At 39.8% G+C, this 25,620-nt stretch overlaps 1 long non-coding RNA gene across 1 annotated transcript; it reads left to right on the top strand.

Moving 5' to 3' along the window:
* The first annotated feature begins 5,189 nt into the window (after positions 1-5,189).
* On the top strand, positions 5,190-12,379 carry LOC112547835 (uncharacterized). The gene is made up of 3 exons (XR_003091640.2): positions 5,190-5,489; positions 8,667-8,836; positions 12,139-12,379. It is a non-coding gene; the product is annotated as an uncharacterized LOC112547835 (long non-coding RNA).
* The last annotated feature ends 13,241 nt before the right edge of the window (positions 12,380-25,620 follow it).

Raw genomic sequence — 25,620 nt, 5'->3', positions numbered from 1 at the left:
ATTTAAACCCCTGACTGGCATCTCTTTGAAATGCCTGAAGCCAGGCTTTTTAAAGCCCATTTTCATCATGGGCATGTCAGAATATGTGTTGCGTAGATAGCACTGCTATTTCAAGTAGCTGTTTATAAGATACATTCAATGTATGCCACCTTATTAGCAAAAAGATACAAGATTCCCCTCTCTCCCTCCTTCCTGGATTAAATAAATGCTTGCCATACCTTTACTATTCCTTTTTGATTGATTTATTTCTTTAAAAATGTCCTGCTAAGTGTTGCTGTTTGAGACTTTGCTCCTATTAGACATTGTTCATTTGTCTATAAACCCTCAGCCTGTTTTAGTGTAGGTATTCAATGAAACTGTTTGACAAATGGCCTGTGGTACACCATGGGAAATGACATCCAGGTGGGGATTCTGGCCCATAAATGAGAATGGAAGCAAGAAACAACCAAACTACAATGTTGTGCAACTTTTCAGCACTGAAAGTATTTTAGTTTTCAGCTAAAATATTTCTGGGGTTTGATAGCTCTGTTTTCCAGCAAAAATAAAATAAAAAATTGGTGTAGAAAACAGGCATTTTCATGAACATGTTTATTTAGTCTAAAATCTGGTTATTTAAAATTGGGTTTCAAGAGGAAATGTTCAACCAGCACTCCTCAACCAAGGACTATTTCCATTAGTACCTCTTGTCATGAGGCATGTAGCTAGTGGTTTTGGTAATATTTTACTAGGGTACTAAAAGGAGAAGTTCCCAATGTATAGCTGGCCTGTGTCCACAGGGTTTAGGGCAACATTTCTTATGAGTTGTTGGCCACTTCTTTTTGACTCACTTGATCTGGATGGGCAATAAAAAAAATGGCAGCCTGCCAGGGTTAGTCCCTGGCAGGCTGCCGCTGCTATATTTACCTGTACCTCTGCTGGTATCGGATGATTGCAGCTCTCATTAGCCGCAAATCGCTGTTCATGGCCCATGTAAGTGGCAGAAAGCAGCATGACCGGGACACCACTTCCTGCCACTTGCATTGAACATGAAAGGCAATTCACAGCCAGCCAGAGCTGTGATCATCTGATATTTGCAGAAGAGCAGGTAAATATAAAGGTGGGGGCCCACCAGGGATTAACCCTGCAGACCGGAATTTGCCCACCTCGGCACTAGACTGATAGTCTGCGAGGGATAGCTGAAGTTTCATCTTGCTATTCCCATGGTGTTGTATGACTCATTTGTTCCTCTCCACCCATTTGTATTCCATTTGGGAAGATAAGAGCTTGTAACTTTGTAACATATTTATCAGATAAGTCTCTCTTCATTTATTGTTCCTTTGAATTTTCTGTCTTCTGCGTCTTTGTGATAATGTTTTACTGTGTCCATTACCATTCCTGAGGATTTCCTGGATCATTTTGTTACTTGTTGGACTCCTTCCTCTTCAGTACATTACTTGGCCTTCTTCAGATAATGTTACATTAGCTGACATTGTTTTTTCTTGCATCACAAGCCAAAATCCCTTACCTTCAATTTCCTAAATTGTGATCAATGTCAATGTTGAATCCCTGGTACAGTAGCACATCCTATAGGGAGCAATCAGAGATACAAGTGATTGCTAAGGAGCTAATTGGGGTCCTGTTAATTACCTTCAAAAACACACTTCAGATTCTGAATGGTTTTGCACTAATTTTTTTTTAACAATAATGACAATTCACTTAAGCAAAATGATTAGTTTTTCCATCACTGAATTCCCTTTCTATCATTTTCTTTGTCAGAATTAGCTTGTTAAACTCATGCTGCTGATGGCTGTAAGAACAAAGAAACCGGTAACAAATTTAAATGATTTTACCATATGATGATTGAATGCAGTGCTGAACTTCTACCTGGTTATTATCAAACTTTAGTGAAATAGTAGCTGTCCAACTAGGTTTTAAGACTGGAACACACAAAATCCATTAACCTGGGTCCCCCTAGGCTCTGGTGTGTGAGGGAAATGTGGGGAGTATCTTTCTCTCTTTTAGTCAAGGGCCACATAAGTAAGGGTTGGGTGGGTTTTTTGTTTGTTTGGGTTTTTTTTTCTTCTCACTTGTGGCTCCTGATTGATTTTTCTGTGGGTCATCGGCCCAGGACCCTAAAAAAGTTTCCCTGTTCCTGATAAATTGTGTGACTGTACAAGGTTGTCAAGAAGAACTTATGCCTATTTTAAATCAGAAATGTGAAGTAAAGTAGGCAGGGTGGAAGACTTTCAAAAGGCCATACACTAGTATAAAGAAAGTTTTATTTATAAAAAAGTATCAACATTTATGTGTCTATTCCCACCCATGATATATAAACAAACACTTGGCAACTCATACAGGTGGAGATGATATGAAAGCTAGATACTGAGGTCTGAAAAGCTGTTTTCACCCAGACAGAGAGAGAAAAAAAAGGATGAGAGAGAAAATTACAGAAAAGGGTATATTGAATTTTTAGGATATTGATAATGTTGCAGTGGAGAGGCCCAAAATGAAGAATGGAAATTTTACCTTTAGTATATAGTCACACATATGGTCTGTGATTCAACAATCAACAATGAAGATGAATATGTGACCTGAGATGTTTTATAGCACCTTTTTTACTTTGTTTAGCCCAGGACAGCAATAATTGGTGATGCTGTTGGAAGGCTTTTCTCTGATAAGTTTAACAAAATAAAACTAAGAATTGCTGCAGACACCACCAAAAAAGGCACTATGTTCTCAAATATTATTCACTTACATCACCATGTTAATATGGCTCTGTGGTTTTGGTTCTCATAGAGAAAGAGTAAATGAAAATTAAATTACAATGAAAAGTTTTTTTTTCTTACTGTAAAATAATTCACAATTATGGAATTTTAATATTCTAGAAAAAATAGCTCTCGTGAACTACAATTGCCTAGTTTACACACTGCAATACTAGGAAGCTAATAAACCAAACAGTAAAGATGCTGACTGTCTATATTGTGAGCTCATTGATGTAGATGGCAATAAAATAATTCCTTACAATGGAGGATAGAAAACACTCTAGTTTTATTAACTATGTAGTTTTAATTAGCAGTAAAGCACAAATTGGACAATGAGATTTTCTTTTTTTCATTATATATTTAGATTTCAGCACTTGAGTGTCTGACTAGGTAAGATCAACAGTTCTTCGAGTGATTTTACATGTCCATCCCACTGTAGGTGTTTGTACCCTCCAGATTAAAATATCTGCTGATGGAATCAATATTATGTCCGTCATCTGAGTCATTCCTCTGTCCAGATACCAAGCACCTTGGCATTGGTCCACAGCATACCTACTGAAGAGGAAACATCAGAAATCTGACTTGGCACTGAGATTGCTGAAAGATGAGAAAAGGGTGAGGTGCTCTAAAGGTTTGAAGGTATCCAAGGAGGAAGCGCTCTATATAGCACATCTCTAAACCAAAAAGTTCATTAACTTGAGAGTCCAGCATGGGCCTTATGAGACTGGCTCTTGACGTATCTTCATCGGCATATCCTCACTCTTTGGTACTATAGAGCATCTTTCTGGTACCTTCTAATCCTGAAGTGTTTGAGTTTATGAGAGAGTTATTTAATCTCTCCATGCTGCCATTACTAGCACTTCAAGAGTATAGTCTGGCACTGGTACCCAGGGTTCCACCTTCAGCATGTTCATCCTCACCCCCTTTTGAATTGCCACAGGAGCATCAGAGTGTCACTCTGTGTGTCCCTGAGGGCTGGGGAGGGCACTGAGGTCTAGCTGTCCCCAGCCATGCTGCTTCCACCTGAAGTCCTGCCCCTTCTGGAGCTGGGTCCCCCACACCTTGCTCCGGGGTCCATGGTGGCTGTTGGCCCCACTGCCTTCACCTCTAACCCTGGACAACTCCATCACTTTTGACCATTTGGAGAAAGCCACAAATGATATCCTCAGCTTCCCTTTCTCTAGAGTATGAGCCTTCCTCCCCAGCACCAACTGCTGTGGTATCACCATGTTCACAAGAAGAAGCTTTTCCATCTCACTGTTGGACACACAGGATTCCACTTCAACCTAGTTCTTCTCAGCAGAGGCGATATATTACCTGCCAGCCCTGGTTTCACTCCAAGTGCCAGTAGAGGGCTTGTAGGGGAGGGACCTTTGGGCTATATATAGTTCAGGACCAGGGCTGTAGCAGTTGCCCCTTTGGAACCTGTGGGGCTTTTCTTCTCAGTCAGGAGCATCTTCACAGCCACTACCATCTAATGGCCATTAGGATCAGCAATGCCACAAACACCATAATATTGGTGTCAAGTCCAGCACTGAGCTGAGTCTGGAACCCTTTCATCAACAAGAGGGATAGGAACTAGATAAGCTTCCAGTATTGTAAACATCCCCTTCCTCATCCCTTAATGAGGCAATTAAGGCAGAGCCTATTTCTTCACCTCCTGATGATTGCTAGACTCAAGGGCTGTGTCTAGACTGGCCACCTGAATTTCCTCAAGAACACTGACAATCTCATGTAAGAAATCAGTGCTTCTTGTGGAAATACTATGCTGCTCCCATTCGGGCAAAAGGGCCAGTGTAGACAGCTCAGATTTGTTTTGCGCAAAAAAGCCCCAATCGTGAAAATGGCGATCAGGGCTTTTTTTGCGCAAAAGCGCATCTAGATTGGCACGGACACTTTTCCGCAAAGAGTGCTTTTGCGGAAAAGCGTCCGTGCCAATCTAGATGCTCTTTTCCGCAAATGCTTTTAACGGAAAAGTATTCCATTAAAAGCATTTGCGGAAAATCATGCCAGTCTAGAGGTAGCCTAGGGATGTTGAGGAGGATGTCTATGGCCCTAGACATCCAGCCTGAGGAAATCCAGGAAAATTACCAAAAACTGATGACGATTTTGACAACTGTGTTTCCAGCCAGAATAGCCTCATTTTAGGGAGAGTTATCTTAAATGCTACCAAGTTTCCCTGCTTCTGAGGGTCATTTGATTTCCATGGTATGAATTTCTTCATGAATATCCAGTTATATTTGCCTGTGTTACCAGATAGAAACATAGAGTACTGGGCTATTTGACTACTTTTCAAGGGGCCCATGGCATATCTGATTAATATGCACATATTAGACATATTGCAAAGGGCAACCTAATCATCATGTCACACATTGGCCTTCTATGATGCAATCTCTGAACAATCTAAAGATGCTGTTAAATTTGAATGACTGGTCTTCTAGTCCCCATTCAATGGGGCTCCAAATGCACCTCTCTGTGGAACTTCTTGAAATGAACATGTGCAGTCTCTCAAAAAAGAAAAAATGGTTATTAACCTTTTTGTAATGGTAGTGATAGGAAGAAGCTTAGAGGAACCAGTTGTCAACCCTTTATGTCTGTACAGCATGCACAAGATGGCAGAAAGTACTCAGGCCTTGCCAATAGATATCTCAAAGAGTAAATCTGTCTGAGAACCATGCTGGAGCCCGAAACCCCCTCCAATGGAATGGATGCGTGCAACACATTTCAACAAACAACAGTTATGGCAAGGTTAGTAACTGTATATTTCTCATTGCCTATTTTTGTAATCTGCTCCCTCCCCCCACAACAAATATGACAATTATGTATGTTGAGAGAGCTTAGGGCTATGTGTTTAAACAAAGACCATCTGAAAGGGATGTCAGACCACATCTAGAGATGTGATCACAAAAAGCCATCACTTGATCCACCTTATAAGGGCAATATTCAATTGCCAGAACTAAAATAGCTCCTGCCCATAGCAGAAAATTAAACATGAGTTTTCTTTATAATAGAAAAATGAGTTGCCTGTGCTCCTCTTGCATTAGTATAGAAAACAACTCTTATTTCATATGCTAAAGAAATGTATCTGTCTGGCATTTCTAACAGTGCTCTACAGTCCTGAAGTCAGTTCAAACAGTCAAAAAGCTTTATTCTTTGATTCAAAGGCACAAGTCACTGGGGAACTATTTCCCCAGTGTCATTATACATTATCTTGGGGTTTCTTTGTTTTTAAAGATAAAACAACATTTGTGCTAACTACTCAAACTTGGACTCACTTAATGTATCTAAGTTCATTGTATAATGCTATGAGGACAAATAAGGATATATGATATTGCATATTTTGAAAATTTGTGAAATATTAGTGGAAAACAGTCCCCAACAGATGTGATTTTTAAGTTTACATTTTGAAAATGTTCTGTTTATTGAAAGGTTGTATTCTATGAAATCCATGTATGTAGCGCTTCAGTGTAGTTTACACATATTAGGAAATTTTCAAAATTGCTTCAAGGTAGGTTTACAGCCTGGGGATAATGAGAGGGGGGGGGTTAATTCTTATTATATTAAAGTCCCTTTCAACAGTTCTGTCTCTGGTATAAATAAGAGTGAAGCCCAGATAGGTACAAGGATTTATCCAAGCCGCAAAGGGAGTCACTATCAGAGCTGGGATTAGAATTCAGGAGAGTCTGACTCTCAGTTCTCTGGTTAGCTCACTCTTCCCACTCTCTCTGTGGACAATTATTTTGAAATAACTAATTTGAAGTAAAAACTCCCAAAATAACTATTTTGAAATAAACTTATTGCCCGAGGAAAGAAGGAGTTCAGATTTCAAAATAACCAGCCTGTTATTTCGAAATAGCAGGCTTGGCAGTGTGGATGCTCCACTTATTATTTTGAAATAACTCCGTAGTGTAGACCAGGGTCTAGTGTGCTATGGAGTTGCATTTGAAACCATTCAATATTTTAGACCACTTTCTGTAATTCAAGGCCTATTTTGTTATTAGTATTCCTGAATTACAGATCCTCTTTAAATAAAACATATTTAATTGAAAGTAACATCTCTTATTTAAAATTTCTAGTGATTCCTCCCCTCCTTCCCCCCCCCCCCAAAAAAAAAATCAGGGTGTTGTTGTTTGTTTGTTTTTGTTATGGGTTGGTTTGGGGTTTTTTTATGGGGGATGCAGGGAGGTTGGATTTCACAGTACTTTGCAGAACTGTAAATTTCAGTGTGATGCCTTCAACTTGAATACTGATTAGTAAACTGGCAGCTAATGACCATTGCTTAAGCAGTGGGTAACAGAATACAGTTGTTGACTGGGCAGAAAAAACATAAGCATTCAAACAGTAGTGTGTTTCCATCAAGGGATGGAAAAGAAAGTAGTAAGGGAAAATTGCAGCAATATTTACTGAGGATGAGCGGGGACCATTTATACGATGATGATGTTGTATGAACTGGATTGGTTGCCATGATAATGATGAATTTGTAGTGGTAGCTAAGAGCACCTGGTTGTCAATGCCGTTTTGGTAAGGAAGGTAGGGTTTTATAATAAAGAGCTAGCAGCTGTAAACAAATCATGATCTTTTGTAGTCACTACATATTACTTTAAGGGATGTCAAAGTGGTGTACAGAAGTGGGTAAATTCTATTATTCTTATCTCATGAAGGAGTAAACAGAGGCATAGAGAGTTTAAGTGGCATGCCCCAAGTAAAAGCAACTCGGTGATAAAGTCAGGAAGGGCATTTGGAGGAGTACTATTTTTTTCAGACTATTAGATAATATTGCTTTTTCTTTGACAATCTTCAAATAATAATAAAAGGAAGAGGCCTCCTGCCTGTCAACCAAATAGTTTATATGAAGCTGACACCCTGGGTTTTCATTTTTAGTCTGTTTCCACCGAGATCCTCAAAAGAAAAAAGTGCTGTCTTTTTTTTTTTTAATTCACAACAGCTATTTCCTGCAAGTGAATTACTGAAAATGTGAATTTTACAACAATGTGAGCCACACTGTAAGGTAAAAAGAATGTGAGTGTGAATTTCCAAATGCCTTTTGTGGATGGGAGAGATGGCACAAGGAGAGAATGAGAATTCTGTTTGCACTGATTTAATACTAGCTACATGTATTCATAGAAGTGCCATCTGCCTAAAATAAACAATGTCAAAAGAATATTAAAATTATGAATTCTAAAGATGGTTTAAAAACTAGCTTTATTCAGGCTTCAGAGCCCTGGGAGCCCTCAAGCCCCAATACTGAAAAGGAAGTAGATACTGGATTTGCTTTTATGTATAAAAGTCATAAGCCAAACAAGGAGTTGGAACATATGAGATTTTCAGCTGTCCACCTGCAAGAGAGGAAGGTTTGCACAGGCTGCATATAAGTTTGCTTATGAATCAGGGCCATCTCAGTGGGAGGGAATACCTTTCAGTTTGTATACAATAATCTACGGAATATAGTGAAAGTTGTGGCAGATGAGTAAACCTGCAATAGGAATTTGGGGTAGGAAGGTACAAATGACTGGAATTTGTATTGACTACTTTTGTAGCAGACGTGTTCACTCAACTACCTTCATGATGAGATTGGGGGTACTCTCATATCTGCCTATGTACAGAGTATTTTGATCCGAGTTCACTAGAATGACACTAGAAAAAATATGGCCGTTAAAGACCATTGTTCTTAGTGCATCTGGGCCAGATTTTCAAAAGTATTTTGGCACCTAAAGATTCAGATGGGTATTTCTAAAATCCTGCTAGGAACCTAACTCTCATTAATTTCAGAGGCAGTAGGGATTTCCAGAAGTGCCTGTAAGACACATGTCAGCATTTATAGGTGCCTAAAGAGTTTTAAACACCTGGCCCTTTTGCACTATAAAAAGGGTATTGGCACAGAGTATAAGAGAAGCAAGATATGGTCAGTTTATCTGTCCCCTCTAGGATACTGCTGCCACTACACTGTTATGATACATAGTGTGGAGACTCTGGAGGTGTTGCTGCTGCTGCTGTAAGAACATCAGCAATAATGATGGTATTATCTACCACCACGTATATATCATTTAGAAGACTGTAGATGAAAGAAGAAGCTCAGAGAGCTAAAGATGTGCCAGGTTTGTCTATGTTAAATCTTCTCCTTCTGGAAATTGTTAGATAACCATCTGAGTTATAGATAAATGCAATTTAAAGGAACATTCATCCAGCATTATATAATGTCATGTTTATTACATGTTACAGAACATAAAGTGGTATAAGGCATTTAATAACTGGTTAATTAGTTTAGAAGGAAACTAGAGATGCTATAAACTTTTATATATGGATACTTCTATATAATAATGAAAAGTGTCAGTATTTCACACAAAAATAACTGAATGTATCAAGAATAGAAATTGCTCTTTTGAGTGTAGTAGACAGTATAAAGATAGTAAAAACTTACTTATGATGTTTTCACAAACTGAAATGTTGACTGTGAAGCAATCCAACATAGTCAAGCAGAATCTTTATACAGGTTGAACCTCTGAAATCTGGAACGCTCTGATCTAGCAACATCCGTGGTCCAGCAGGACCATGGATGTTGCTGGATCAGAGAGCCCTGGCACCCAGGAGCTCTCTGATCCTGGGAAGCCCAGCTGGGTGGGACAGTAGTTGAACCGGCAAGCCCCGTCCCTGGGGTGCCCTGGGTGGGCAGGGCAACAGCAGGACTAGCGAGCCTCATTCCTGAGAAGCTCCAGCTGGGTGGGGCAGTAGTGCGGCAGCCAAATGCAAAAGCAGGGCAGCCAGCAAGCCCCGTCCCCAGGGATTTTCGGTTGGGCAGGAAAGAAGTGGGGCTGCTACAGCTGGGGTGCTCTATCCCCAGGGAGCCCCCATGGGTTGGAATGCAAGTCCGAGCCCTGTAGGCTGGAGCCCAGTGGCAGTAGGGCCAGAACAGAGCCAGCCACAGGGAGGGGGAGTGTCCTGGGAGGCCGGTGGCAGGGACCTCCCCTGATGTGGCAAATTCTTTCCTTCCGGATGGGTTAGGTCCCCAGGATGCCACACAAAGGAGGTCCAATCTGTAGTAAGTCCACTATAGTATAACTCAGGATAACATGCTAAAATATAATAGGCATATTATAAAAGATAATATGACATGTCAAATATGAGAGAACAATTTAAGACAAATAGGTGATAACAGATATATGGCTGTCTGCAATTACTATCAGTCTTCAGCATCTTCTGGTAGCAAAACCTCACAATGCAACAGCTCTGTCTCCATTTCTCCTCTCTTTGATGGACAAATTGTTATCTAGTTCCATCCCTGGGGGTCTTTGTTATGACCCTGACTGGGTCATTAATAGTCTCTCTTCTCTTAGTGTGATAGTCCCATATGTCAAAAGCCAGTTACTCTGGAGGACATATTGGCAATACACCCGCCCTGCTTGAACATTGCTCACTTATTCTAAGTTTCAATAAACTCTTTGAAGGAGCTGAAAGTTCCATCCACCCCTTAGGATTCCAAATCAGGATTCCTATCTGAAGGGGGTGGAATCTAACTCTCCTGATCTTGCTGTTTCCCTAAGCTGCTGGTGAAGGGTCTTACTTTCAGTGTCTTCTTAGTCTCTCTGGCAGCTATCCTGCCCTTCTGACTTGCAGCCTTGCTACCATCCTGCCCCAGCTGAGCAAATAGCCAGTTTCTGTTAACCCTTTAACAGCTGAGGCCTCATGGGGCCTGTATGCCCCATGATGAGGATCAAAACCTTCAGAGAAAGTAACAGAATTGTTCATCAGTGTACAGTGAGGCTCTTAGAAACCAGTGCTTACATTATCAAGTGTCCCAGTTTAATGCAATAGTTACAAGATTGTTAATAATTCATGATAACATTTTAACATTAAACACACATAAAATATTTGAAATGTGTTTTAAGAAGAGTCTTTAAAACTTTGCTGATTTCTTTGGAATATCAAAATATGCACACTACATAGCACATTCTTATCTTTACATTTGGAATCCTATGTGTGGTAAAAGGAATAAATATTTTTTCCTGATGAGAAAAATCAAAGCTGCATGCCATTTCAGTGAAGTCAAGCTGACACCTGCGGAGAAGCAAGTCATGACATTTTAGCTGACTGCTTTCTCTCTCTCTCCTCCCTGCCCCCCACTTGTGGTTTGTTTGTTCATTTTATTTACCCTGACAGACAAAAGGGCCTAGATGAATTTGTTTAGATGATGCTTTGGCTTACTTTCCCATAATTCATATTTTCTTCTCCCTTGTTTAGTAAGTAGTTCCTACAAGCTAGTCTTATCTACATGTGACAGTTCTACAGAGGCAAAATACACTGAACACATTTGTATTAACTTCAGAGCTTCCCGCCTTCCTGATTTCTCAAACATAGCTACATTTATCAAGATAATAAGCTTCAGGTTTCATAATAAGAAGAGATCTATTTTCATGTCAGCCTGGCATAGTCCTGACTGACTGAGCTAGTAAGATCCTTAAAAATATGAATTTAGGATCAATAATATTTATAGTCCCATTTATAAAGTAGAAGTCAAAAGCATGTAAAAATACTGAATTTATTAATGCAGCTTACTCTAGAGACTGTACATTTACTAACCTCTAATCCTGCTTCTACTATTTAGCATCTGAGACTAACAAAAAATAAATTACAGGTGTTCACAAGGGGGTAAAATACATACAGGAAGCCCACAAATTATCTTGATTGTATCCTAATATTGCAGAATTTACTGTATCCATCAACCAATCTTTTCCAAGCTGTGTCTTATTTTTGTTAACTGTGAATGCCATTAAAGACTACAATAAAGTTATTGTAATGGAATTGAAATACATTTTATTGCATCAATATAAGTTCCATTTACTGTGTAATATGACAGTGCTTAATAATTTTATATTACAAGCATAATTATAGTATCAAATTAGTAATTTTCACAAAGTACTTGCATTAGATGTGCATATGATATGATGCAATATATTTCAATTCTCTGTGGTACAGTAAGATACACATTCATTTTAACAGGAAAACCAGAGAAGCAATACACTGTAGCATCTGACAGTCCTATTGAAGCATTTTGGAAATACACCCTCCTTTTCGTGGGACACATATTTTGCTTAGTTTATTCTTTATAAACCATAAAACTTTGCATGATTTAAAGTGCCAGAGACACATTGCATTTCAAAATGAGAATAACTTTTTTTTTACAATAATTCCAAAGGGCCTTATTCTGCTACTATTCTCGCACTCAGCATTTGGTTACTCTGTGAATAGTCCCATTAATATTAGTGATGCTACTCATAGAGTAAGACCCTACTCAGGAGAAGGATGGCTCAAAGAATTTGAAAACATTAGCTAGCTCAGCCTCAAAACACCAATAGATAATGGGATTAATTTATATACCAGTGAAATGCAGCTTTTCTTCTAGGGTGGAATACAGAAATGTTTTAGCATTTCACAGTGATAACTACACATCAGTTTTGAGAAAGAAAGTGAAGAATATTTCATCCAGTTTCAAGACATAAAGTGAAGAATAGTAGGCAGAAAGCGAAGAATAATGCATCAAGATGAGTCTATTTGTGGAATTTGTGCATGTATATTTTCCTTCAGTGTTTTACATGAATATTATTACTTGTTCATGTACTGATAAACTTTGCATTTTAATTCTTCTTCCAGAGTTTGTTTTTTTTTTATCTTGAGACATAGTGTAGTATCATAGAATGCATTTTAAAAGATATTCGGCATTTTAATAACCTCTTTAAAAATCCACTCTAAATACTAGTTGCCTGTACTACAAAAGTTCATCAATATCTGGACAGCCATGCAGGCAGCTAGGAGGCCACTCCATTAATGAAATGTTAATGACTGAATTAAACCTGTAATAACAGAAGCAGGATGTACTGCTGTGAGTCCATTAGCATCAGCAGAGCCTGCTGGGGAATAAGTAAACACAACGTACAAAGAAAACGTCTTCTGATGAAAGGTTGGGGTTGCTATAAAGGTGTTCAAGTTCCAGAGCTACATGTACAATGCAATGTTATCCCAAAGGATTTACATTTGACAATGAGATAGTATAATGTATGTGATGGCACGCTCCACTGTCAGCCCAAACCACACAGATTATAGCAAGAGGGATTGAATAGTATAGAGAACCTCCATATTATTGAGGTTCAAATCCAATCCAGATTCCTTACGGTGAAAAGTTGTTACCACCCGATGGATGCTCGGCCACTGTGGAAAATGAGCTTCATGGTCCCTGACTAAAGACCCAATAGACCTCACAAAAATCACCACTGTAGCTGACACTGTTTACTGATTCTGCTAAATGTTTATATCATGCCCTAAAGGTAGATTAGGTGTAACACTTTCTGTAAAGAGCAATGATTTCAATATAAGTACCAACATAGTTAATGGCTTCACTCGTGGTCATTTTACCTAAATCATTTAGCTAATGTATCCATAGTTGCAAGGCGCATTGCTGGATTGCAAGGAAAGATGATTGGGAGCAGTCTTGCTGCTGGAATGGAGAATTAGGAGTTCAAACTGCTCCACTTCTCCCCACCCCCAAATTTGAAGTCAACTTCTACCCACAAAGAGAAAAGAAAAAATAAATACATCTCTGTCAAAAATCTCAACTATTTCCCATCCCTTCCTCAAGTCCAAAAGCTGTGACTTTCCCCTGCACAACAGTTAAACCTCCAGCTGACCTTTACAGCTTCTCTAGTGGAGCTGTAAATAAAAATAATTTAACAATATCATATATGCAGCACACTGAATATTCAAACATTGGAATCAGCATAGATTTTTATAGAAAAATGAAAAATAAAAAATGATGTATGGTAGTTCTCATATTTCAGTTATGTACTTGAAATTACAGACATCCAAGTCAGAGAGTGGGGTGAATTAGGAAGAGTTGGGATGGTTAAATATTTCAAAATGAAATTTGTACTAAATAGTTAGTTCCCTTGGCAGAGAGCAAGATCAAGTAGGGTTGGACTAGGAAGAGAATCCGAAGAGAGAGGCTAAGACAGAAAGGAGTTAGAGGCCCAAACCTCAATCAGTGAGCAGTACATTTGTTCAGAAACACACAGGGTAGAAAAATAGACATTTATTTTAAAGCAGTAGAAGTTTGTGTAATGATGTGATCATAGCCTTGGGAGCTCAGCAACATGGGTGCAGAAAAGGAGCTAGTGCTCCTAGATTGGTATCCCAAGGACTGAATGAAAATAGAATCAGCTGCCTTTTCACTTCCAGAGTCCACACTGAGGAGGTTGAAACACATTGGCAGGCAGCTTAGGGAATCTTGCATCGCTACACCCTATTCTGTGTCTAGAGCTCTATAAAACTTGCTATTTTTCAGGTGACAGTGATTTCACCCCTAGTGTAGACAGCTATCTAGTTCTACCAAATACTATCCACACCATGAGAAATCCTGTGGCACGTTATAGACTAACAGATTTATTGGAGCATAAGCTTTTGTGGGCAAAGGCAAAGTGGCTCTTTGCCCACAAAAGCTTATGCTCCAATAAATCTGTTAGTCTATAAGATGCCACAGGACTTTTCATTGTTTTTGCAGATTCAGACTAACATGTCTACCCCTCTGATACTTATCCATACCATGTTATTTAGACTTGCACATTTAATAGATGAGCTGGCAACAGCAGTTGAAGGCAGAGGCTTGTTTATATATAAGCTATTACTGGTACAGCTGAATCAGTGAGGATTTGTTTAAAGTTCCCTTGGATAGACAAGGATGCTGAGGTTAAAATTATTACAGCCTTTTAAAAAGTGTAGTATACACCTCCTTCCCCCCCACAGGGGAGATGATAAAGAACTGAGGATTCTGCTTCTGTCCTTCTGTGTCCCACCTTGTCTTCTTTGGATTCATAGAAGCATCAATAGATGGAGTTGTTATCAGGTATCCAGAAGTGTTCCATGCTTCCTTTCCTATCTGCATTCCTGGGCATCCATAATCTGGTTATTAATATAAATCAACACAGTTGAGACATTACTATATTCATGCTTATAAGATGAGCTGTGCTTTAGAACATTTAGCCCTTCATGGCTGCCTCTCTCTGGTGCAAGATTTTACTACCTCCACATTTCTGTAGGTAGACCCATGAGGTCCTCCCGCTTTTAGACTGTGGCTACATCTAGACTACAGGGTTTTTCCAGGAATGCATCTGCTCTTCTGCTTTTTTTTTTTTTTTTTTTTTTTTTTGCAGAAAAGCAGACACACTCTTTCAGAAGACTTGTCTTCCATGAGGAAGAAGGGCTCGTCTGAAAGAGGAAGATTTTCCAAAATTTGGCCCAGTGCAGTTGGGACAAATTTGGGAAAAGCTTCTTCCGAAAAAACTACCAGAAAAGGGTTCATAAATTAGGCTCTGCACTTTGCATACCTTTTCCCAATAGATCCCTGTAGTCTAGACATAGCCTGGGTCTCAGGGATCAGCCTCCTGTTTTACTTTCTGTGAAGAAACGACACATCCAGGAGCATATAGCCAATGTTCAGCCTTTCCCTCCAGGAGTGCATAGCCAATGATTGATCAAAATGACCCAAAACAGTTTAATCAAAACACATTATTTATTCGTTCAAACAAATATCACTTGAGTGAGATAAAATGTCTCGATCTTAGCTCAACTTTGTATTTTTCCAGTAAGCTTTGGAAAGTGCCATTCAGCCCAGAAATCCCTCCTGGTTGGAAAAGACAGGCAGCTCCTGTAACATTTCTTGCCTGTCTCTCACAACAGCCTACCTAAGCAGATGTTGCCCATGCATCTCACCCTTCCTCTCTAGATAGGGGTTTTTAATGATTTAGGCTTTTTTTTTTAATCTCAGGCTCAAGTCTGGGGAAAAATTAAACTGGTAGGGTATGTCTACACTTCTGGCTGGATTTACAGACCATGATCAATACAGAGGAGCACAATTTAGAATCTACTCTAGAAGCAATAAATTGACAACTGATCGCTCTCAGTTGAGCATCCTCTCTGGTACTCTATCACAATGAGAAAGATCTAGGGGAATCAACGGCAGTGTATCTCCCATTGATACACTGCAGTGAAGACACTGTGATAAAATCTAAGTACTTCAACTTCAGCTATGTTATTTATGTATTTACAATATCTCTCCTGATATTGTAGACAAACCCTTAGTCTGGCTTGAGCCACGAAAGGGGACATTGCACCCATAAGGTCCACTGGTATTATTCCTGGAGATATCACCACCCTTTTTTTCCTTTCTTCCTTGGTTTTCCTGGATAAATCAACGGAATCTAATTTTATATAGTATAAACCAACAAATGGTCTGGTAGCACTTTATAGCACAGCCCACTTCTTCAGATGACCTGATAGATGTCTGTCTAACTTGCTCTTAAATATCTCTAATGATGGATATTCCACAGACTCTCTAAGTAATTTATTCCAGTGTTTAACCACCTTGACAGGAAGTTTTTCCTAATGTCCAACCTAAGCCTTCCTTGCTGCAATTTAAGCCCATTACTACTTAAGTGTCCTATCATCAGAGGCAAAGGAGAACAATTTTTCTCCCTCCTCCTTGTGACACTCTTTTAGATACTTGAAAACCGCTATCATCTGAAGAAGTGGGCTGTGCCCATGAAAGCTCATGATACCATCTATGTGTTTTGTTAGTCTATAAACTACTACCAGGCCATTTGTTGTTTTTTTTCTGTAGCAGACTAACTTGGCTACCCCCGAAGCTCTATATAGTATGACAGAGTAATGGGCAAGTATGTAGATGTACATATAACATCTATACAAAAGAGAATGATAGAAACATAAGGGCTGTGTCTAGACTAGCAAGTTTTTCCGCAAAATCATCTGCTTTTGCGGAAAAACTTGCCAGCTGTCTATACTGGCCGCTTGAATTTCCGCAAAAGCACTGACGATCTCATGTAAGATTGTCAGTGCTTTTGTGGAAATACTATGCTGCTCCCATTTGGGCAAAAGTCTTTTTCCGAAAAACTTTTGCGCAAAAGGGCCAGTGTAGACAGCAGAGATTTGTTTTCTGCAAAAAAGCCCCGATCGCGAAAATGGCGATCGGGGCTTTTTTGCAGAAAAGAGCATCTAGATTGGCCACAGACGCTTTTCTGCAAAAAGCGCTTTTGTGGAAAAGCATGCTGCCAATCTAGACGCACTTTTTCGAAAATGCTTTTAATGGAAAACTTTTCTGTTAAAAGCATTTCCGGAAAATCATGCCAGTGTAGACGTAGCCATACTCTACAGTGTTTCTGTGTAAAATTGATTTCTAATAAGAATCCAGTGGTGAAGGCACAAGCCTAAGATTTGGGATAGGTGGATTCAGTTCCCACATGGTCTCATACATCCCATGTGTTCTGAGGCATGTCGCTTTTCTTCTCTATGCCTCAGTTCCCCCTATGTAAAACAAATAATAGTACTTGCTTACCTCAGACAAGTCTCTCTCCTCCATGTGTTTGGATGTGGCATTGCAGATGTTCTCTCATTTCTGTGCCCTCTTTAGTCACTGTGGAGCCTCAACAATTTGTCATACACAATCTATCCCTCTGATCAAGTGACTGTTCAATCCATTCTCCTCCAGGGCTAATGGTAAACTCCCAGAAAGGAAACCCTTTATGCTATCTCATGTGTGATCTGTTGTTGCTTCTCTTCCAGGTATAGTGGTACCTCTTAAAAGCCACTGCCTACCTCTCTCTCACACCCCACTGTCTCTTGCCTTAGAGTAGTAACTCTTTGTCTCCTCATACAGGAGGAGTTTCCCCACCTCCTCAGCCCTCCTCCCAGAAATGAGTGGATTCCCAAATCTCCTTGCTTTAATGCTGTCTTAGCCCTTCTTTAAGCAGGAGTCCCTCCTCAGTCCTCTCTCTCTTTGTCTGGGAACTGTGTTCCATACAATTTCAAGCAATAGCTTCCTCCTCTTGACATGAGTTTCCCCTCAAGCCTGCTCTCAAGAGCTGGGGTTGTGACTTAAATCAGCAGTAAGGCTTTTATTAGTTCCCTTAAGCTTAGCACCCTTGCCAGTTAGCCTTCCACTCTGAAGAGTTCAGCTGGCCAGCCCACTCCAACTAATCATGTCTTCTACTGTGAGGGAGGAGGAAGCCTTTATACTGCTCTCCTTTTTTCCCAACCCCACTCTCAGTTGCTTGGGAGAGAAGGGAGCCTTGCTCTGCCTTCTGTGTGATATGTCTGGCCCTTAAAGGTGATGTCAGAATTCTTTCCTCTAATGTTCCATAGTCCCAGAATCTTCAGGTCTCTCTATTTATACTTTAAAGAGAATGCCAGGTGGCAGGATGGGCTGATGAGTGGGCACCAATATCCTTGATGCCAGACCAATCTACCATACATCATAGATGGTCAATGATCAAAATTAGTTCCTAGCCATGAACTCCAGCCAGGGCATTCTTCTTGACTGGCTTCTAAAAGAATGTGTCTGAGGTTTTTGGCAGTATTAATAATAATTGTAAATATTGACAATCTATCTAATTTCCAGAGTATTTCAATTGTAGAATTTTTGGTTTGTTGGTAGAAACAATTGACTGCTGAACTACTGTTGTCCTGAAGACTGGGTAGAGGATACTAATTACATTATGAAGAATACAGAAAGCTGATTATGGGAGCTAAAGAAATAAATACAATATACATAAAATAAACCAATGAGGACTATTTCATAGGGCATGGTTGTATAAACTGTAAATCCTATAACCAATCTCCCCTGCTCCTCCTCCACAAAGACCCACCCCATATTTTCTGAATATTCACTTTAGGGCCAAAAAAGTGTAAGTGAACCTTGTTAAATAATATTAATATTTTTCTCTTCAGAAAAGCAACTTTCCCCATATAGCAAGTTGAATGAGTCATGCTGTCTTTAATTTGCTTGTCATCAGTGCTCTGTTTGTCTTTTGACATTTTTACTTGTTTCCTGAAGCCTTTGTCAGCTTTCTTATCGCATTTGTACTTGGCTATCAAAATCTAAGGGAACAAGTTCTGGGCAGTATTAGCAATGGTGAGCATGATACTAGATCTGAAATTTAGACTGTACAGTGAAGTGGTCCTTGAAGATTAGGTAAGAGACAAATAAAAACACCAGATGGAAGAAAATCCTTTTGATTAGAGCTAATGAAATACTACTCTTTCTGCAGTACTTCTTGAACCTATGATGGTTATATTCATAACCACTGACATTTCAGAAGATGGAAACAAGACATGCATGATAACTGAAAATTGAAGAGTTATTTGTTTATTAAAGATTAGGCCTTTCAATATATGAATATTTTAGCGTATGCTGTTAGTACCATTGCAAGTGACTGTAAAATAATAAAAATTAAAAAACAACGTAGTCCTGTAGCACTTTAGGGTACATCTAGACTACGTTCTTTCAAAAGGAGATATGCAAATTAATGCCAAATTTGCATATCTTCTTTGGAACGCTTTTTCAAAAGTGAAGGCCGTTTAGACGGTGTTTTTTGAAAGAACCCCCCTTTTTTGAAAGAACCCTGTATACCTCATTTTTAAGGAAGAAAGGTTCTTTCGGAAAAACCCCATCTAAACTGCTTTCAATTTTGAAAAAAAAAACGCTTTTGAAAAAGCGATTGGAAGAAGACATGCAAATTAGTGCCAAATTTGCACATCTGCTTTTGAAAAAAGAAAGTAGTTTATATATACCCTACAGCACTATTTTGAGTTAACTTAATTTGAAATAGTTAATTCAAATTAAGCTAATTTGAAATAACGCATCTGTACACAAAAACTATTTCGAAATAGTACATCCACACTGGGTAGACCGTGAACCGAAGTTAAGGCTGGCTGGAACCAGTGCTGGCAGGGCATCAGGTTAGGACTTGAGTGTGTGGGTCTGCTGCCTGAGGCTAACTGAGCTCCGTGCTTAAAGTGACTCTACCCCCACCCCAGACAGACAGTTCTCAGGGTTCCCTGCTTGCTTGTCTACCTCGATGAGGGATTCTGCAGCACTCAGCCACATGGAGCCAGAGCTGCCCCTGGGCACGCCGATACGTCTCGTGGGATCAGTGTCATCAGCCTGGCTGCACTTGCTGCAGGCTGCCATCCGGGGGATCCATCGGGGGGCTGTCAGGATCCAGGAGGCCCTGAGGGAGAGCGTCCACCCCGAGGAGCCATCAGAGCCTCCCCAGTCCTCCCCACCAAGGGCTCGTGCCTCATTCCTCCGTCACGTCCTTCCAGTTACACCTCCCTAGCCTCCCTTCCTGATGTCAAATGAAAGACACCTATGTTCAAAAATACAAACTGGGTTTATTGAACAAAACTGGAGGGGGGGGATGAATCTTTGGGGAGACTGGGAAAAGAAGGTGGGAGAGGAGAAGAGAGAGGATGGGTGAGGGGAGGGGGAAACCTGGGAGGAGGGAGCTGAAAGGGAGAAGCAAAGGGAAGAAGGGGGAGGGAAAGCTCAGGGCTCAGGTTGGGGGGCTCTCACCAGACCAACTTGATTTTCATGCTAACCTGCTCCTGGGTTCACATGTGGCCTTTGGCGGCCAGGCTGGCAGCTATCCTGCCATAGATGGCTGCATTCCTCCATCTAGTGTGGAGATCATGGACGTTGGGGGAATCCCCCCCAAACCTGAATAAGGTACATGATCTCCACCCTGGACCAGGAAGGCACCCGTCTTCTCCAGCCCCTGTCAGGCTCCTGAGAGCTGGCAGACTGCTCCTGGGGAGTGGTGGAGGACTGGCTGCCAGTGGCTTGCTGGCTTATGTTTTGGGGCCACTGGGTCAGGGGCCCTGGTGGCCACTGCTGGCTCTGGGCTGGCAGGATTGGAGCTGGCACAGGCACTGTGGCTGGGTCTACCCCTTTAATGGCTCTGCGGCTGGAAAAGAGGAGAGTAAGTTTTCCTGGTTGTCCCCAGAGTGGCCACCTGGGCTCCCTGGGAAGGGCTGGAGGCCCCCTATTTTGAAATAAGTATCTATACAGAACTTAATTCAAAATAGCTATTTCAAATTTGGTGTTACTCCTCATAGACTGAGGTTTACCAAATTTGAAATAAGGGCTCTACTATTTTGAATTTATTTCAAAATAGCAGTTTGCCTGTGTAGACGCTATTAAAGTTAATTTGAAATAACTGATGTTATTTCGAATTAACTTTCTAGCATAGACATACCCTTAGAGACGAACAACAAATGTAAATTCTATCATGAATTTTCGTGGGTACAACCCACTTCATTGGTTTTTAAGTTTTTTCAGTTACAGATCAACACGGCTACCCCTCTGAAACATTTTGTAAAATAATAGTCTCACTTGGGTCTTTTGATGCCAACGGTAAAACCTTCACTGATGTCAGTGTCTATGGTAGAGCACTCAAAAGGCATGAAAACATTCCCTCTCCATTTTTTACATGAAATTTTTGCCCATGAAAATAAAGGACTATTAGTGTAGCATTGACCTTGGCTGTCCACAATGCAGATAGAAGAATGAATACATAAGCATCTACACTGCGTTTTGCCTAGGGGTCCAAGTTCAGAACTTTTTTTCCTATTGTCTCTCTTTCTTTACAGTGAGTTTAGCACTCATAGCACGTGAAAGACAGATGTCCTAGGAGAATTAAGACCTTTATTCATAAAACAGGTATAGCAGAGACTGCCACAAAGCTCTCAGTGTCCCCTTGAGCTTCACCAAGATCTCTTGATGGCCCCTTAGGCTGTCAATGTTCTGGAAGCCAAACTTCCTCAGAGTGAATTTGGCCCACAGCCTACTTTGTGGCATTCTGTTTGAAAAGACCTTTCTAAAAATTTTAGGATACAAACCTTGAAAGGCTGCTACTGTGACAGCAGACAAGATACTGTGCTTTGCTGATGCAGGTGACCTGGAGACATAATTGCACAAATTGAGAAGCTACAGAAAGGTAAATAGGATTTATTTTGTTTGTTGGTATATTAATTATTCACTTCATTTTGTAGTTTATTTTTTATTAAACTTAATTAATTGAAATAGCTAGAAATATACACATTAAAATATATTGAAGGCATATCTTGTTAGTTCATCAGACCCTTTTTTTCTCTTGTGGTAGTATCTATAAATCAATTATATTATTATTTATTAATATTAATTATTGGGTTTGGCAGCAGCAAAAGGTGTTTTAGTACCTTACAATACAAAGCCAGGATCCCTTTTCATAGGAGCTTATGAGGTAATTTCAACTATGATTCAGTGTGGTATGGAGGGGAGTTAGTACACATTAAGGGAGTAAGTATCAAGGGGAATAGAAAGCAGAGATGAGCTAACATAATATGATGTGGTAAAGAATGTCATAATTGGCTCATTTCTTGTAGATGTCATGGAAGAAGTGAGCCTTAAGAAGGGATTTCACTGAGAAATGGTTAGTGGACTTGTAGACTGTCTCAGGAAAATTGGAGCATACATGGGGACAGCTTGGAAGAGAATTTGAAGACAGTTGTGGAAAGAAAGGGATATAGAAACTGTGTGAGGTAGAGAAGGTGGGAAAGGATGCAGGGCAATAATAAAAAAAGTTGAATGATAGGGATGGACAGATGATGATAGGCAAGATCTGGAAAGCCAGGACAAGAAGCTTTATCTTGATGTGAAAAAGCAAGGGGGGTAACAAAGGGATTCAGAGCAGGGGATGATCTGATGAGATAGACAAAGCAGATGATCTTAGTAGCTGCATTGATTTAAGGAATGTATCAGCAGGCGATGTTGGTATCAGGGACTCTGGAGAGAAGATGGTTATTATAATTAAGGCTGGAGCTGAAGATGGTCTGGAAAAGAGTTTTTGTTGTGTGGGAAAAGAAAGAAAAGCTCAAATCTTAGTGCTGCAGAGAAGAAGGATTTGGCTTGTTCTGGATGTAAGGGATGAGCACATAGACTCATAGAATACTAGAACAGGAAGGAACCTCGACAGGACATTGAATCAGTCCCCTGCCCTCACGGCTGGACCAAGCACTGTCTAGACCATCCCTGACAGGTGCCTATCTAACCTGCTCTTAAATCTTTCACTGCCTCAGATCTTAATTTTATTTGTATATTGTATGCAGGATTTTAACTGTCCAAGGATGGAGTCCATAAAGGGAAATAAGCAAATACATATAAAGAAATAACTTTCCTTTATTGTAAAATATGCCCATTCTGATGAAGTTCCGAGTTCTGCAAGCTGATGTGTGTAGGCAAACACATATACAGGCAGTCCCTGGGTTACATGGATCTGACTTACATCGGATCCCTACTTACAAACGGGGTGAGGTAACCCCGCACTAGCTGCTTCCCCCCAGCAGACAAGGGAGACGCGAAGCTAGCGCCTGCCCCCTCAGCAGACCAGGGAGACGTGGAGCGGCTTTTCTCAGCAGACACCTCAGCTTGAGAATAAAGGACTGAGGGAAGTGAGGTGTGGGAGAATAAAACTGAGCTCTGGAGAAATGTTTGGCTAGAGTTTCCCCTACAATATGTACCAGTTCCGATTTACATACAAATTCAACTTAAGAACAAACCTACAGTCCCTATCTTGTACGTAACCCGGGGACTGACTGTATTTTAGAAGTCTGGAAGAGGCAGAGGCCATCCACGTGCGTATGTTTATGGGACTGGATGGCTTAATATGTTTTGACTTAATAAATTGCAAGAGATTCAAAGGAGCTATTCTGAGCTATCAGACACTGATATATAAAAATTGGTATATACTTTTCTTACAAAAATAGTTGTTTTAATTAGATTTTTTAAAATACAAAACAATGAATTTATACATGTGATCCTCTTCCCTTCCTTCCATAATTTAATAAGGATTTTGTGACTGTCTTGAGAGAAATCAGGAAACCTTGTGATAAAGTTACTTATCAGAAGCCTCTTTCTCGTGTATTAAAGGTACACATGTACAGGACCATTGGCAAGATTAAAATAAAATTCAAAGCCCTCATTGGTCACCAGTTTAAATCAAAAGTCATCATTTGCCAAAAGGTCCTCTACAGTAGTATTTGAGACCTTATCAAGGAAGTAACTGTGGAAACCATGTAGATAACTTTTTGTGAGCTAGTGGTGACTTTGGTTTCCAAAGTCTAGATTTTTTTATTGCTATGTTCCTAATGAGAAATTATCAGCTTTAGTGAGAGCTCTGCTGATGGAGTAATTGTAGATTGGAACCCTCTGTAATGATCATACACTTTCAGATAAAGTTACTAAGTAGGTTCATTTGTCAGAACTTTTGTAGATCACATTTCTAGAAGGACTTAAACAACAAGGAATATCAAATTGTCCCATTTTGGCACTGACTTACATTAAGAACAATGTAGAACTTCCTTGCCCAGCCATCTTTAGGAAAATGCACAGTGACCATTAAAGCACCGCTCATTTTTTTGAAGACATGACAGGTCTGTCTTCCCTCCCACTTTATACCATGAGGCCTTTGCCTGGGATGTACAAACGATGAGGGAGAAAATTCTTGCATTGCATGCTCCTGAACCAATTACATACAGTTTGCAGTGTGATATGATGCTAAAATAGTGCTTGCAGGCCAGACGACTATCAGAAATTTGTATGTATTAGCAAAATTATTGCTTGTACTGTACAAGCAAATGCTAAACAAGTAGGATATGCCAGAAAATCAGTGGTAAGCCTCTTCAGAAAGCACACCAATATAGATGTTAGAACTTGTAATACAATGAATGTTGGACAGTCCTAATCTTTACTCAATCATTAAACAATGAGAAATATTGGGTTGTTTTTGTTAAGGATTAGGAAAATGCTTTTGGAAACAGACAAACATTTGTCCCTGCTGGAAGCTACTTCAGCTGTAATGCATCATTATGCCTGACCAGCCTAGAAACCTTGGAAAGACAAAATATGTACAAGCTGGTTGTTAAGCATATGTGATATGTTTTGCCTTGTCACCTGGCAACGAAAAGGTTTTTCTAAACAAATTTTATGTGTTGCCAAAACTCCAACTTTTTGAAACACGTAAGCTGCTTTTTGAAAATGCTGCTGCTGATTTGTCTAATACAACCGTAGGTACATTTTTTCAGCAGAGCAAATTTTGTAATTCTTAGTGTGTCATATGTTCTGCCAATAGAAAAAAAAATAACTTTATTAAATGTAATTAACTCATTTATTTGCTATCTTACCTAGTGTCTGTAAGAACAGCATCTAGGCAGTGTGCACAAAATATTAAAACCATACTGCCCTCAAAAGTAACTCATAAACACCGCTGCCCTTCAGGAAAAATCAAAAAACAACAAAAAATGCCCTCATTTGTTTGACCTAAGACATCCAGCTAATGAGAACAAAAACCAAAATAAACAAACATTGTTTATAATGCACAATTCCCAGATTCTCTGCATAGATGAGTACTGATGTATTTATAAGATTCCTCTAAAAAGTGGTAAGAGTGTTTTTAAATAAGAATCATGAATAATAAAATTTACAATATCTGAAAGAGAGTAGATTGGGTATGAGCTGCTAGTTTAAAGCCAATGAGGAAAGCAGATTGTGTGTGATTCTCTTAACTTTCACTGTGAGTTTTGAGCACAGTCTTAAAGAGGCCCCTGCTATATTCTGACAAATTTTACTAATGTAATGCATTCTGTTACTCCCTTAATCTCATTTATATGGTCTATATATCCATTCCCATCTGCTCAACAAATTATTTATCCTTTACCATCAGCCTTTTCTTTCACTGTCCCTAATAGTGTCATTGATGATATAACCCAGTGCTTATGTGATCACAGTTCATTACCATGCTGAAGGTGATTGGGATTTGCACAAACAATGGAGTGTGACATCATTTAATGAATCAGGCAAGCAGGGGGAGTCAACTGATTATAAATGACAAAGCTTCTGTAATGACACAGATAGGTAGGGAGTCATCAGTGATGAGCAGACCCCCCTTAACATCATCCTTGATAGCAGAAAAAATTATACCCAGAAAATAAAGATGGATGGTTTCAG

The sequence above is a fragment of the Pelodiscus sinensis genome, chromosome 7 (genome assembly GCF_049634645.1).
Source record: "Pelodiscus sinensis isolate JC-2024 chromosome 7, ASM4963464v1, whole genome shotgun sequence".
Lineage (NCBI taxonomy): Eukaryota > Metazoa > Chordata > Testudines > Trionychidae > Pelodiscus > Pelodiscus sinensis.
The sequence above is the reverse complement of the archived record's forward strand: the minus strand, read 5'-3'. Positions and strand labels throughout refer to the sequence as shown.